The sequence below is a fragment of the Ornithorhynchus anatinus genome, unplaced genomic scaffold, assembly GCF_004115215.2.
Source record: "Ornithorhynchus anatinus isolate Pmale09 unplaced genomic scaffold, mOrnAna1.pri.v4 scaffold_224_arrow_ctg1, whole genome shotgun sequence".
In the NCBI taxonomy this organism is placed as follows: Eukaryota; Metazoa; Chordata; class Mammalia; order Monotremata; family Ornithorhynchidae; genus Ornithorhynchus; species Ornithorhynchus anatinus.
Genome location: NW_024396724.1, coordinates 1,346,609 through 1,363,123, shown reverse-complemented (window position 1 = coordinate 1,363,123; position 16,515 = coordinate 1,346,609). Strand labels below are relative to the sequence as shown.

Here is a 16,515-nt window from a genome sequence, read left to right as displayed (position 1 = left end):
TTTCAGGTATGTACTTCAGTGCCTTCAGATTGGAGGGGGGAAGAGCACAGGGAGGAAGTCAGATAGTGGGAGATGAGGAAAAGTGGGACTTAGTCTGGGAAGGCCTCTTGGAGGAGATGTGCCTTCAAAAAGGTTTTGAAGCAGCGGGGAGAGTGGTTGTAAGATTAGAGGAGGGAGGACGTTCCAGGCCAGAGGCAGGATGTGAGCTAGGGATCAGCTGCAAGACAGGTGAGATTGGCCAAGACCAGTGGCAAGAGAATCTAGTCTAAAGGGTACATTTTGTGGCTGGTGTAGACCCCATGAGCATAAGCCAGGAGGAGGAATACATTCCTCCTGATGCTATTAATGATCTGTAGCAGAAGCAGGATGCCATAAGTTATCTTGGTGGCATCCTTTCTCTGGGATTCTTAGCAGGAACGTCGTGAGACTTCATTCAAAGTTACCTGGTCTGGGGAATGGGGAAGGTTAGAAGTTGCAGTGGGAAGACACACAAACAAGCAAACATACACACACAGAGACACAGACACACACACATGCACACAACAAGACACAGAAAGACAACTGGCTCAAGATAATAATAATCATAATTGCAACTGTGGTACTTGTTAAGCACTTACTATGGGCCAGACACTGTACTAAGCACTGGGGTGGAAAAGAGCAAAGCATATGATATAGGTGTCTGTATCTATTGAACATGATATCAAATTGTGAAAATGCACAAATCCCACATTTGTTCCAATGGTATTCATACAACCCACCTCATTGTTAAGCTAATTACAGAAGGGATCCTTCTCTGGACCCACAAAATATTTACCAAATATGGTGGCTGATTAAAACCCACTGGTAGTAGGACAAGATGCCCTGCTGTTTGTCCCAGGGGAAGTAGACAGTTTAGAGTATCGGGAGGTCTGAGTTCTAGATCTAGATCTTGCTACTGGTGCCAGGGATTTAGGATTCTGACTGAAGAACTGCCCTAGGCATTCCACGAGTTGGACATCAACGTGATTTGCCTGTAATAATAATAATGAAAATTCTGGTATTTGTTAAGTGCTTACTATGTGCCAGGTATTGTATTTAGCACTGGGGAGGAAACAAGCAAATCAGGTTGGACATTGTCCTTGTCCCACGTGGGCCTCACAGTCTCGATCTCCATTTCACAAATGAGGTAACTGAGGCTCAGAGAAGTCAAGTGACTAGCCCAAGATCACACAGCAGACAAGTGGCAGAGCAGTTATTAGAACCCATGGCTTTCTGACTCCCAGACCCGTGCTCTATACCCTACACCATGCTGCTTTCCTTGTAACCAGCACTTAGTACAGAGCCTGGCCCAGAGTAAATGCTTAAAAAATACCCAGTTGTGGTTATTATTACATCTTCTTCCCTCCCAAGGGCTTAGTAGAGTATTCTAATAGTAAATGGGGTGTTTGTGAACTCTGAACAATAGGTGCTCAATAATACCATTGATTGACCCTAATTAATGTACAAATCATTCAATAGTATTTATTAAGTTCCTACTGCATCCCAAACACTGCACTAAGTACTTGGCAGAATTCAGCAGCGTTTGTAGATATGATCCCTCTTCAAAGAGAGCTTTCAGTCTAAACATACTGACTGCGCACTTATTGGGAGCCCCAAAAACTACTAAACACTTCAAGTCTAAATTAAGTCTTTTAATGTTTTATAGACCAGGTGGGCGGGGGAGGGTTGGGAGGGGTTGTATTTTGGAGAAGATAATAGTAGAACTAATAGTTGTAGTAATAATGAAATTTAATATTGATAGTAACAGAATGTACAGAGCACTGGAATAAGTGCATGAGAGAGTAATAGTAATCGCAGTTGGGGTATTTCCTGGTAAGTCGTGGCAGAGAGGAAACAAATTGTTGGAAGATAGTGATGCCTGGTACTGGTTTAGGAAGTTGAACTGAGAGTTGCATTCTGCCACTGTGATCATTTCATGAATAAATTAAACCTTCTAGCAGAGCTGGAAACAAAAAACCTTTCCTGATTACTTCCCGGGAGCCTGAGCCTTACCATCACTTCAATCCACTCTGTAACTTATGAACTTGTTGCACATTCATGTAGTAATACAAATTAAATAATAATAATTATAATAAGAACTGTGGTATTTGTTAAGCACTTACTTTGTGCCAGGCACTATACTAAAACCCAGAACAGATATAAATTAAATTATTTATTTGGACCACTTCAGTAGTAATTCATTTTATACTTCTCTCCCCCATCAGAGTTTAAGCACCTTAATAATAACAACAGCAACAACAACAATAATAATAATACCTGTTAAGCACTTACTTTATGCCCAGAACTGTTCACTAGCCCTGAGGTAAATACAAGTTAATCAGATTGGACACAAGTCCCACAGGGGGCTCACACTCTTAATCCCCATTTTACAGATGAGGTAACTGAGGCCCAGAAAAATGAGCACAGGCTTCAGTGTCAGAGGTCATGGGTTCTAATCCTGCCTCTGCCACTTATGAGCTGTATGACTTTGGGCAAGTCACTTAACTTCTCTGTGCCTCAGTTACCTCATTTGTAAAATGGGGATTAAGAGTGTGAGCCCCACGTGGGACAAACTGATTACCTTGTATCAACCCCAGCTCTTAGAACAGTGTTTTGCACGTCGTAAGTGCTCAACAAATAGGATAATTATTTTTATTCTCAGCCTCAGCTTCCTCACTTGTAAAATAGGGATACTACCATCTCTTGCCCCCTTCCACCCCAACATCCATCCCCCCGAAGGATGATGTGATCCATCTCCCCTGTTAGCCTGAAAGCTACTTGTGGTCAGGGTACAGGTAGCCTCTGTATTCTGTACTTTCTCAAAGCCTATTGCTATGAAGATCACCATGTGTCCCTCTCAAACATGATACTCCTGCTGCTAATAATAACTATGGCAATTGCAAAACTCCTGCCAAACACTGTTCTAAGCACTGTGGCAGATACAGGTTAATCTAGTTGGACACAGTCCCTATCCCACATAGGGCTCACTTGCTTAATCTCATATGACAGATGAGTCCCAGAGATTTAAGTGGCTTGCCAAAGGTACCACAAAGTAGACATGTGGTGGAGCCGGGATCAGAACCCATGTCCTTCCGACTCCCAGACCCATGCTCTATCCATTAAACCACGCTTCCCCAGCTACTGTGACTATGCTATAAGAAAGTGATCCATTTAAAAATAGCTCAAAACCAAATTGCTTGGTACATGAAATGGGGAGACTGTTTTAGATCAATCTAAAACACTGTTTTAGGCTCAACCTCTCAGGGTCACACCTGGAGATTTCCCAGAACTCTACCAGCTTCGACTAAGGGAGGGAGAGTCAAGCAGAGGCACATCCATTCCATTCCTAATTTGGGCAGTGGCTAGTGATTGGGAGACAATCTGCTACAAGTCAAAACTCACCTGTGTTGGGCAGCAGTGTCCTGGGAGAATGCGAGAGCAAAGACTCAGGTTTACCACATGGAAGGAGGCAATGGTAAACCACTTCTGTATTTTTACCAAGAAAACTGTATGGGTACACCTCCCAGATCAACTAAAGATGGAGGTGGGGCATTCTGCAAGAGATCTATTCATGAAGACGCAATGGATAAAAGATGACTCGATAGCATAAGACAAGACTAGAGGCTTGGGTAAAAGTGTTCCAGAGAGCAAAAATCCAATCAACCCAAAACTGAATAATCAAAGAGAAACACTGCCTGACTAGGAAAAAAAAAGAGATCATCAGAGGGGATTCAATCAGAGTAACAGTTTGTAAAGTAGAGATGTGATTGCTCTAAAGTGGAAAATGTCCCACCTTTTCACCACTGTTCAAGAAAGAGGAGATTATCACGAAATCAAATAGCCCTATGGCTGATAGCAAAGAGTGTCAAAAAATTAATAAATAAAGGATCAGTATGAAGATCACAAATCACTGGGCTTGACAGAAGGGCTGTAGAGATGAGGAGCTACACTGTTTCTTTTTGGAATGATCCTAAACTCAAGGACTGTTCGCTCTCAGCAGTGATGCATATCTGGCATCTCCCCAGCCCCATTAGAGTGAAGTAGAACCGAGAGGATACACAGACCATAACAGTCACAGGGGAAAGAGAGTATTATCCGGACGGTTACTTGATTTGCTTCAAGCTTACACTTACTATGAATGGTCATCTCAAAATGTAGCCTCCAAAATGCCTGAACACCACCTAAACGTTCAATTCTTAATAATAATGCACCCATTAGAGGGTAAGTTCCTCGAGGACAGGGAATGTGGGTCATAGTATAATGGTGCTCTCCCAGGTGCTCAGCATGCATGGCTCAGTGGAAAGAGCATGGGCTTTGGAGTCAGGGCTCATGAGTTCGAATCCCAGCTCTGCCACTTGGCTGTGTGACTGTGGGCAAGTCACTTAACTTCTCTGTGCCTCAGTTCCCTCATCTGTAAAATGGGGATTAAGACTGTGAGCCCCACGTGGGACAACCTGATTCCCCTATGTCTACCCCAGCGCTTAGAACAGTGCTCGGCACATAGTAAGCGCTTAACAAATACCAACATTATTATTATTAGTACTCAGTCAGCCCTTAGTAGGTAAGACTGCTAGATTGAATGAAATGAAGAACTTGGAAAAAAATCCAATCAAGCTTGCTGTAAAGAGAGGTAAGGGATTAAAATTAAATAAATGTTCCTACTGGTTATTTCACTAGTTTTTTCCAAATGGTGCTGAGCGTTGCCATCTGGGATGCTCACTCGGTCTCCTGGGAAGGAGGAATGAAGAGCAGGGAGAACACAGAGGCCACACTTGGGACTTTCTAGATGTGACTCCCCCTTGAGGGCTAATGTGGACAGTGAGGTAGGGAGAGTGTGGATGGAAGAACATGGAGTGTGGAGGAGCAGGTTCCATCTGGCCCTTTTCTGGGGAGAAGTGGACTGGAAGGTTGTGCACTACTGAAAAAGACAGATTGTTTAGAAAGAGATTGAAAGTCCCAAAAGGGACACGGGGTTTGATCTCATATAACTACTTATACTACATATAACTACCTTACAACTACTAAAGCTCCTAGAATATAGGAAGTCCTAAATTAATGACATTGTTGTCAGTAATAAATGTATGAAGGATTAAGCTCTGACCGGAAATACATTTGAGATAGAATCAGGTGGCCGATGGCTACCCCATGGCTTATCAATTAGACAAGGATATTTATTTAACACTTTGTGAAGGGTCTGGTATAAATTCCTTGGGAGAGTAAAATGATAATGGCAACAATAATAATAATAATTGTAATAATTGTTTCATCTGTTAAATGCTAAGTGCAAGGCAATGTACTAAACACTGAATAGGATAAAAGCAAATCAGTGAGACACAGTCCCTGACCCAAATGGGACTCACAGTCTCAATCCTCATTTTACAAGTGAGGGAACTAAGGTACAGACAAGTGGAGTGACTTGCCCAAGGTCTCACAGCAGAAAAGTGGCAGTCCTGAGATTAGAACCCATGAACATCTGACTCTAAGGCCTGTGCTCTATCTGCTATTCCATGCCATTTCTCCTCCTCACACTGCCTCGCTTTAATTGCATCTTCTGTTTATTCATATTATGATGGATCAATAATGAAATGGTCTTTGTAAAAGGGTGGAATTGGAATACCAGAGCCCCTGGGTGTTGAGAAGAAGCTTGGACAATGAGATCAGAGCTTTGTCAAGGCTGATGTGCAGCTGTACTAAGAACGTGGGAGAGTACAATACAACTGCAACATATTCCCTGCCCACAGTGAGCATGCAGTCTGGGTAGGGAGGGGAGACAGACAATTAATGTACTTAAAAAAAAAAACCTACAAAATTCTTCCCCCAATAGGATTTCCATGTGCATTCCAAAACCCAAGAGTACCATCCCATCATTCCTCCATATCAGAAAACACGGGGAAATGTTTGACCGCACCGGGGAGGGGAGCACAATGATTTTTCACATCCCACTCCTTTCCTGTCCGCTCCCCATTGATGTCTATATGGAACATCCACCAAGTTCATGCAACTTCCTTAAGCGATGGTGAGGGATGTCAGTTGGAAATGGGAGATGTCCTTCTCCCAAACATTCTCATCCTCTACTGTGAATGATGAGAAATGGACTGATGACAGAGAAGGTAAAGGTCAACATCTTGAAAGAATTCACCAGGTGAAGGGATTTGTTTCCTCTCGGTGATTAAAATGCTTAGCGTGACTGTCTCTTGCCCATAGAGGAGGACATAAAGAGTGACTAGGGCAACTACATTCTTGGTCGCCCTGATCTCAGGCATCATTCCGAGGGAGCGACCAGGACCATGGAGGTGCTGGACCTGCCAGTGGTGCCTGTGCAGGAGAAGCACCATGTAGCCGCTGGCTGCACCCATGAGACCCACAAAGAACAGGTGCCTCAGGAAGAGGACCAACACATTGATCAAGTTGATGACTGCACTACCCCTGATGGAGGAGCAATATTTGGTAATAAATATCCTTTGATTATTCGTGGAATTTAGAGGTCTGTCCATGTTCAGCAGTGATGTCACATCTATCAGCAGACTGACGACCCAAGAGAAGAGGCAGGAGGGAAGGATGCACTTCGGTAACTTGGCTTTGACTCCTGCCCATCAAGAAGTGGCAGGGCTGATGGCGATGGCCTGGAAGACGCTCAGGAAGCAGATGGTACATATGACAAGGCTCCGGCCCACTTGGTAGACATAGAAGACTATTTTACATCCAATGGCATCCAGGAAGTTTCTCAGCCCCAAGATGACATGGTTTCTGGGATTCCAAAACTGACAAGGACCATCATGCTGGCCAAGGCCAGATGGGAGAGGATCAAGTCTAAAGGGTACATCTTGTGGCTGGTGAAGACCACGTGAACATAAACAAGGAGGAGGAAAACATTCCTCAATATGCCAATAATGATCTGTAGCTGAAGCAGGACACCATAGGATATCTCACTGGCATCCATTCTCTGGGATTCACAGCAGGAATGTCGGGAGATTTCATCCAAAGGCACCTGGTCTGGGAGATGGGGAGAGTAAGACGGTGCAGTGGGAAGACATACACACACAAATACACATAGAGACACACAAACGCAGCACACAGCAGGATACAGAAAGATGACTAGCTCGGGATAATAACAATAATTATAATTGTGGTATTTGTTAATCGCTTCTTATGTGCCAGACAATGCAATATGCACTGGGGTGGTTACAAGCAAAGCATATGACTCATGAGTTTGTATCTATTGAACCTGATATCGGATTGTAAAAACACACCAATCCCACATTTGTTCCAATAGCATTGATATAACCCGCCTTGTTTTCAAGCTAACAACAGAAGGGATCCTACTCTGGACCCACAAAATATTTACAGAATATGGTGGCTGATTGACAACCACTGGCAATAGGACAAAATGGCCTGCTCTTTGTCCAAGGAGAAGAGCCCAGCTCAGAGTATCAGGATGTCTGGGATGTGGAATTAGATCATCCCGCCGGTGCCAGGGATTTTCAGTTCTGCCTGAAGAACTACCCAAGGCATTCCACGAGATGGACATGCCCCATGGATTTTGAGATCAATAGCAAGATGACATGCGCCACAAAGAGTTGCAGTGGCTCCAAAAGCTACTGTCTCCTGAGTTGCCGAGCTATAGCCCAGCATTAGCACTATGCTGCAGACAACAGATCCTGAATGTCATTCACCTTTCCATGCCCTTCAGTGAATCATAATGTAGGGTACATGAATCAATAGCTTTGTACCCAGTTTCAGCACATACGTGTATTGGTTTATTCAGTTACTCAATAAATAATTCTGTATATCATGTTTTCTCTGTAAATCAACCCTATTTTTTCGTAGGTGAATTTTGCCATCAGTCTTCAAATACTCAGGCCAACTATATGTATAATTTGATGTTTGTCTTTCCCTTTGGAGGGTGAACACCTTGTAGGGAGGTAAAGTATTGCCTCTATGTTTCAGACTTGCCAAGCACCTAAAACAGTGTACTGACCTCAGTGGATGTTCTGTAAATATTACTATTATTTTGGTTTTTGTTAAGTGCTTACTATGTGTCAGGCACTCACTGTTCTAAGCACTGGGGTGGATACAAGATAATCAGGTTGGACACAGTCCCTGTCCCATATAGGGCTCACGGTCTCTATTCCTATTTTACAGACATAGGAACTGTGGCCCAGAGAAGTGAAGTGACAGGCTCAAGTTCACTCAGCAGAGAAATGGTGAAGTCAGGATTAGAACCCATGACCTTCTGACTCCCAGGCCCATGATCTAGCCCTTAAGCCATGCCCTCTCCAACTACTATCACATCTGCTAGGTGAGCAACGTGGCTTAGTGGAAAGAGCCCGGGCTTGGGGGTCAGAGGTCATGGGTTCTAACATCACTTGTCAGCTGGGTGACTTTGGGCAAGTCTCTTCACTTCTCCGTACCTCAGTTCCCTCATCTCTAAAATGGGGGTGAATACTGTGAGCCCCATGAGGGACAACCTGATTAGCTTGTATCTACCCCAGTGCTTAGGACAGTGCTTGGCACATATTAGGTGCTTAACAAGTACCATCATTATCAATATAATTATTATTATTGTTTCTCTAGGAACTAGAATGTGAATTCAGTTTTACCACAGGGCAACTTTGAGCAGCTCAGTGTCCAAAGTGACTCCCTTCATGGCTCCCTGGGTCCTGTCACCACTCCAAAATAGGATCATGTCAGCTCACTTGTGTGATTTTCCCCAACATAAAATTGTTACAGCCCCTTTGCTCCACCGTGACTGAATGAAAAATCTGGCAATTGCAGTCTCACCTCCCTCCACACCCTCATCCATCCCTTACCAGGGCCACAAACAGTTGACCTCAAATTGCCTTCTTCTGGCGTGTTGCAGGAAAGAGAAGAGCAACTGCAGCATGAAGGCTTCATATAACTTGGGGAATTCTAGGGGCCAAGGTAGTCATTTGATGCAACTTGGAATTGGAGTATTTCTTTGACTCTGACTCACGAGGAGCCTGAAATTTGAGTCCTCTAGGCACAGTCCCTTCTGACTTGGTTTTCATTGTCCTGGTTCTTTCTGCTGTTTTAATGATTCAATGCTCCTGACGTATCTGCCTCCAGTTTTCTCCCCCTAACTAATCTCTTACTAATTTAGCACTTATCCCTCCTTGGTTCCTATATCAGCTTCCTGGCTGAAGTTCATGCCAGATATAATAATAATAATGATGGTATTTGCTAAGCAGAGAATGTGCCAAGCACTCTTCTAAGTGCTGGGGGGTGGGGGGGAGTACAAGGTAATCAGGTTGTCCCACGTGAGGCTCACAGTCATAATCCCCATTTTACAGATGAGGGAACTGAGGCACAGAGAAGTTAAGTGACTTACCCAAAGTCACACAGCTGACAAGTGGCGGAGTTGGGTTTACAACCTATGACCTCTGACTCCCAAGCCCCTGCTTTCTTCAATGAGCCACCCTGCTTCTCTAAATGGGGATATCTCTCCCCACTCCAATCCAGACTTCACCCTACTGCCCAGATTATTTTTCTACAAACCTTTTAAGTCCATTTTTCCCCACTCCTCAAGAAATTCCAGTGGTTGCTCATCTACTTCTGCATCATGGGAAGCAGCATGACATAGTCGATAGCACATGGGCCTGGGAGTCAGAAGGTCATGGATTCTAATCCCAACTCCATTACTTGTCTGCTCTGTGGGCTTGGGCAAGTCACTTAACTGTCCTGTGCCTCAATTGCCTCATTTGTCAAATAGGGATTGAGACTATGAGCCCGATGTGGTACATGGACTGTGTCCAACCTGATTTGCTTGTATCCACCCCACCACTTAGTACAGTGTCTGGCACATAGTAAGCATTGAACAAGTACCATAATTATTATTATTATTTTTATTTTCAAACAGAAACTGCTTAGCATGGTTTTTAAAGCACACAGCCCCCTAGGCCCCCACCTATATTCACATCTCTACTCTCATACTACAATGCAGCTGACACATTTAGCTTCTCTATAGCCAACGTACTCACGGTACCTCCATTTTGTCTATCTCACCATGGGCTTCCCGCCCACACCCTGCCTCTGGCCTGGAAAACCCTCTCTCTTCAACCAACCAACAATTACTTTCCCCACCTTCATAGCCTTATTGAAGGCCTTCTCTGACTTTTTATTTCCTCTTCTCCCACTCCCTTTTGCCACGCCCTGGTTTGCACTTTCTATTCACATCCTGCCTCAGCCCACAGCACTTTTGTCCAATTCCGTAATGTATGTATTTATATATATTAACATTGGTCTCCCCAGTCTAGACTGTAAACTTGCTGCGGGCAGGGAATATGGTATTATATTGTTATCTTGTACTCTGCCACATGCTTAGTTAAGTGCTCTGCACACAGTAAGTGCTCAATTAATACAATCAATTAATTAATTGTTTGATAAATATTCACAGATTGTGACCTCCTCAAGGGTCGAGTTCCATGACTAATACCCATCTGTGTCTTCTTTCCCAGCAGCTAGTTCAGTGATCTGCACAGAGTAACTGTTAAATAAATACTACCCCACTGATGACTTGACAGAAGAGGTCCATGTAATTCGTGAGGTCCGGCATCCTATCACCACCATCCCTACAGTAATGACCTGAACATAGTGGACATTGTTAGAGATCAAATGAAAGTGGTCACCTGCGAATTGAGATGGGAAAGTCCAGGCTGAAATGGGATGTGGGATGCGGGACTGGGGTGGGGGATTTTACTACAGAGGGTGTGGTTGAGAGAAAGGATCTTGCCCGCTGATTTGTCAAATTCTACGGTGCACATGAAAGGCACTCAATCAATACTCTGGATTGATTGCTTGCTTGCTTGATTGCTTGGAGCCTTTGGAGATCGCTTCCAACACACCCCCACAGTCTGTATCATCGGGTCTTTGGAAGACAAAAAACCACCCAAAAAACGCACAACAGTGACTTAGTAGGTTGGCAACTCAACCCTCCCCGGTGATGTCTGCACTCTTCATCCCAGCCGAGACCCGAGATCCAATCCTCAATTCGACTCCCATCGCCCAGTCATTTCAAAAGAGTCCCAAGCCCAGCACACACTTCCTGCTCAGCTATACATTATGTGTGCGCTGGCCCCTGGCCCAGAAAGAAAAGAGAAGAGAGAGTGAAGTACCTCTGTTCTACTCACCTGTCCTCTGCTCTCCTGTTGGCTGGGAGGGCAGTTAGTTGAACTCTAGCAGGACAAGGCCGAAGCAGCATTTATCAGCTGTTTTCCTTGTCTCACCCATCCCTTAGGAAATGAATACTGTGTGTACCTGCATGAGTGACTCGCTGAGGTGTAATCAACTCTGACAGGCAGTACCTCAGCCTGGGACATGACCACCCAGAGGTCTTCACACTAATTAGTTGCTGTCAATTGTGTTGTCACACGGTGGAGTCACTGAGTGGCATCAGAAGGTGAAGGAAAAGGAAGCAATTTGGAGATCCAAATACAATTGAAGGGATCTATCCTTTACCTGCAGAATTAATCAGTAATGTGCCCATTCTGAAGATCTGATCTATTGACTATCTCTATGCTTTCCTTAAAATACTGGGAATAACAAGAACAACAAAAATACTATAGCAACAACAATGATAACAATGATGCTAATAATAAAAATGTGCGGGCCTTTATTAAGTGCTGAATTTTATAAACCACTGGAGGAGATACAAGCTTTTCAGATGGGACACAGTCCTTGTCCCACTCAGGGCTCACAGTCTAATGGAGGGATGACAGGGATCTTCTCCTTGCTTTATGAATGAAGAAACTGAGGCTCAGAGAGGATAAATTACTTTTCCTTGGGCACACAACAGAGTTTGAACCATGCTTAGAATCCAGGTCCCCCCAACTTCCAATCCTGGGCTTTCCAGTCTAGATTACACTGCCTTCCCCCTTTAAAATCTAGGGGTACACTAGCTGACAAGGCTCTTAGGTGGGGAGGGAGAGAGGTATTTTTCTGGTATTTGTTATGCCTTAACTTTATGTCAAGCACTGTTCCGAGCGCTGGGACAGATGTAGGATAATCAGGTTGGACGAAGTCCCTACTCCACATAGGATTTACAGTCTTAACTGCAGGGAGCAGGATTGAACCTCCATTTTAAAGGTGAATTAGCGGAGGCAAAGAGAAACTAAGTAACTTCCCCAAGGTTACACTGAAGGTAAGGGGCGGGGCCAGGATTAGGATTCAAGCCCTCTTAATCCCAGGCCCAGTCATGCTCTTTCCACTTGGCCACACTGCTTCTCGCATTGTTTGCATTGGTTCTGATGGAGAAAGCTCTGACGTGATAGCTGTAGCAAGTCCCGCCACAGTTGCCTAGTTTGGAGGACTCCAAGAGGGGCCACATTGAAGGGGTTTTTTTAAATTATCAGTAGTATTTTACAATATTTTTTTAAGGGTTTACTATAGGCCTGGCACTCTACAAAGTGTTGTGGTACATACAAGTTAATCAGGTTGGACACAGTTCCTGTCCCACATAGGGATCACAGTTTTAATCCCCATTTTACAGGTGAAGTAACTGACTCAGAGAAGTTGTGACTTCCCAAGGTGATATAGCAGACAAGTGGCTGAGCCGGGATTAGGACCCATTTCTGTGGTCTTTGCACTAGGCCACACTGCTTCCCAACTGGAACATCCATTCCCCTGGCTGAAGAAAGTCACACTGAAGTGCACAAATGCTTATGAGGGAATATAATGGAGTTATAAATCATGATGTCTGACTTGTACAAGTTTACAATTTAGTGAGACAGGATGTCAAGGAATGGTAATAATTGGGGTACACACTGCCTGCAGACCACTGCACTAAGCACTTGGGTGAGGGCAATGGAGGTAGGAAATAGGGTCTTTGCCCTCAAAGAGTGTGGGAAACAGGCTTGACTTACTTCTCTCACTAGTCCCACTACCATATGCCATGCCTGACATGGAATTTTGGGGCCTTTTGTCCCTGTCCCTTTCCTCATGTCAGGGCTTTGGATCCCATTCCATCATCACCCTTTGTGAGTGAAGACCCATCTGCCTTCCCACTGTTCCTGCTGAGCTATAACTTAAAGTCACAACCATTGAGCATCCTGTGTCTTTCTCCCCCATGAACCATGAGTGGTCATTCCCACCGTCCTCTTTCCCCACACTATACCATTTAAGTTGCATCATCTGTTCTTTGGGGTCTGGTGGACCAAAGACATAATGATCTTTGTGAAAAGGTGGAATTTGGGAACAAAAGCCTTCAGGAATGAACTGAGTGTCTTGAGAAGACCCGTGTGCCTAAGATCAGAGTTCACTCAGGGCTGAGAGGCAGCTGACTCACCTGCAGGAAACACTTGGTAGTGAGGCTCAGGCCCCACTGTGCCTCCCCAAATCCCTCATGTCCAAATCATTCCTTAGGATGAGAGAACCCTGGGCAGTGAGTGTTTGACCCCATCAGGGGCCGGGAGGACTCCATCTTTCTCCACACCTCACCCCTGATCCTTTCCTCTCCCCATTGATGTCAACATGTGACATCCACCAAGTTCATGCAACTTCCTTAGGAGCTGGTGAGGAATCAGAGTTGGAAATGGGAGATGTCCTTCTCCCAAACATTCTCATCCTCTGGTTGTTGTGAACGATGAGAAATGGACTGACGACCGAGAGGTAAAGGACAACACCTTGAAAGAATTTACCAGATGAGGGGATTTTTTTCCTCATGTTGATTAAAATGCTCAGCGTGATTGTCTCTTGCCTAAAGAAGAGGACATAAAGGGTGACTAGGGAAACCACACATTTGGCTGCCCGGACTTCGGGCATCACCCTGGGGTAGCAACCAGGCCCGTGGAGGTGCTGGACCTGCCGGTGGTGTCTGTGCAGGAGAAACACCATGTAGTTGCTGGCTGCACTCATGAGCCCCACAAAGAACAGGTCCCGCAGGGAGAGAACCATGGCATTGACCAGAGTGGTGACTGTATTTGGACTGGTGGAGGAGCAATATTTGAAAACGAATGTCATTTCAATATTGGTGATGTTGTGGGGTCCCTCCATGTACAGCAGTGCAGTCACATCTATCAGCAGACTGAGGACCCAAGAGAAGAGGCAGGAAGGGAGGATGCTCCTGGGTAATCTGGCTTTGACTCTCGCCCACCGGGAGGTGCCAGGGCTGATGGTGATGGCTTGAAAAATGCTCAGGAGGCAGGTGTTACCGATGGCAAGGCCCCAGCCCACTCGATAGAGTAGAAGAGGATTTTACATCCAGCAGCATCCAGGAAGTTTCTCAGCCCTCAAGCTGACATGGTCTCTGGGATACCAAGAGTGAGAAGGATGACGGTGTTGGCCAAGGCCAGCTGGGTGAGGATCAAGTCTAACAGGTTCATCTTGTGGTGGGTGAAGAGCAGGTGAGCATAAACCAGGAGGAGGATGACATTCCTCCACATGCCAATAATGAGCTCTATGAGAATCAGGGTCCCATAGGATATCTCGCTGGCATCCATTCTCTGGGATACACAGCAGGAACTTTGGGAGACTTTATCCAAAGGAACATGGTCTGGGGGATGGGGAAGGTTAGAGAGTACTGTGGCAATGCACACACACACACACACACACACAAACACACACACAAACACAGAAACAAACATGGTATTTTATAAGTGCTTACTAAGCTTACTAAGTAGGAACTGTAAATTATTCAATTCAATTTGATAATGTTTATTGAGCTCTTACTGTGTGCCGAGCACTGTACTAAGTGCTTGGGAAAGTATAGTACAGGAATAAAGAGAGACAATCTCTGCCTACAACAAGCTCACAGTCTAAAGGGGGGGAGATAGACATCAGTAAACAGCCATTAATATATATAATAAAAGCTCTTTTGGGCGGGGGGGGCGGGGGGGAAGCAAAGAGAGTGAGTCAAGGTGACACGAAAGGGAGTGGGAGATGAAGAAAAGTGGGGCTTAGTTTGGGAAGGCCTCTTGGAGGAGGTGTGCCTTCAGTAAGATTTTGAAGTCGGGGGAGAGTCATTGTCTGGTGGATTTGAGGAGGTAGGGTATTCCATGCCAGAGGTAGGACATGGACCAAAGATTGTTGGTGAGACAGGATAGATCGAGGGACAGTGAGAAGGTTAGCACCAGAGGAGTGAAGTGTGCATGTTGGGTTACTGAAGAAGAGAAGTGAGGTGAGGTAGGAGGGGCCAAGGTGATGGACTGCTTTAAAGCCAATGGTGAGGAGTTTTTGTTTGATATGGAGGTGGATAGGCAACCACTGGAGATTTTTAAGGAAGGGAGTGACATGCCCTGAACGTTTCTGTAGAAAGATAATCCGGGTAGTGGAGTGAAATATGGACTGGAGTGGGGAGAAGCGGGAGGTTAGGAGGTCAACAAGGATTTTGATGTGGTAATCTAGGTGGTATAGGATGAGTGACTGTACTAGCCTGGTAGAGGTTTGAATGGAGAGGAGAAGGCACATTTTAGCGATGTTATGAAGGTGGGACTGACAGGATTTGATGACGGATTGGATATGTGGGTTGTATGAGAGAACAGAGGCAAGGATATTAATAATGTTGGTATTTGTTAAGCGCTTACTATGTGCAGAGCACTGTTCTAAGCGCTGGGGTAGATACAGGATCATCAGGTTGTCCCACGTGAGGCTCACAGTTAATCCCCATTTTACAGATGAGGTAACTGAGGCACAGAGAAGTTAAGGTTATAGGCTTATGAGACTGGAAGGATGGTTGTGCCATCTACAAATCCAGGAGAGGACAGAGTTTGGGAGAGAAGTTAAGGAGCTCTGTTTTGTTAAGTTTGAGGTGATGGGAGAACATCCAAGTAGAGATGTTTTGAAGGCAGGTGGAGACGCGAGCCTGGAGAGAGGGAGATAGATCAGAGGAGGAGGTGTAGATTTGGTTATCATCAGCAAAGAGATAGTAAATGAAGGCTTGGGAGTGAATGAATTCCCCAAGGGAATGAGTGTAGATGGAGAATGGAAGGGGACCAAGAACGAAACCTTGAGTGACTCCCACAATTAGGGGGTGGGAGGGAGAAAATGAATCTGCGAAGGATGCTGAGAATGAATGACCAGAGAGATTAGAGGAGAACCAGGAGAGGACAGAGTCAGTGAAGGCAAAGTTGGATAATGTATCCAGGAGAAGGGGGCCAAAGTGTCAAAGGCAGCTGAGTAGGAGCCATTGGATTTGGCAAGGAGATCATTGGTGACCTTTGAGGGAGTGTTTTCAGTGTAGCACTCAGGTGGATACAAGCAAATCATGTAATACACGTGTTTGCATCTATTGAACCTGATATCAAAGTGTAAAAACGTTAAAACCCCACATTTGTTCCAGTAGCATTCACATAACCCTCCTTGTTGTCGAGCTAATGACAGAAGGGATTGCCCCGAGGTGAACCCGGGGTAACTACCATCTCAAGGTCAAATGCTATCTCGCAACTGCCCAAGGCAGCAAGGCAGAACTCGGAAGTGTTTGTGGGATACTGCCCCCACAACCAAAACTGCAAGATTGACAGCCCAAGCTGGGAATGCAGAAGGTGT

At 45.0% G+C, this 16,515-nt stretch overlaps 1 non-coding gene and 3 pseudogenes across 1 annotated transcript; 1 reads left to right on the top strand and 3 right to left on the bottom strand.

Moving 5' to 3' along the window:
• On the bottom strand, positions 237-395 carry ORNANAV1R-PS3175 (vomeronasal 1 receptor ornAnaV1R-ps3175 pseudogene; annotated as a pseudogene).
• LOC114808794 lies at positions 3,273-3,410 on the top strand. Its single transcript, XR_003756564.1, has one exon. It is a non-coding gene; the product is annotated as a small nucleolar RNA SNORA7 (small nucleolar RNA).
• On the bottom strand, positions 6,083-6,958 carry ORNANAV1R-PS3176 (vomeronasal 1 receptor ornAnaV1R-ps3176 pseudogene; annotated as a pseudogene).
• Positions 13,522-14,471, bottom strand: LOC114808781 (annotated as a pseudogene).
• Between the last annotated feature and the right edge of the window lie 2,044 nt (positions 14,472-16,515).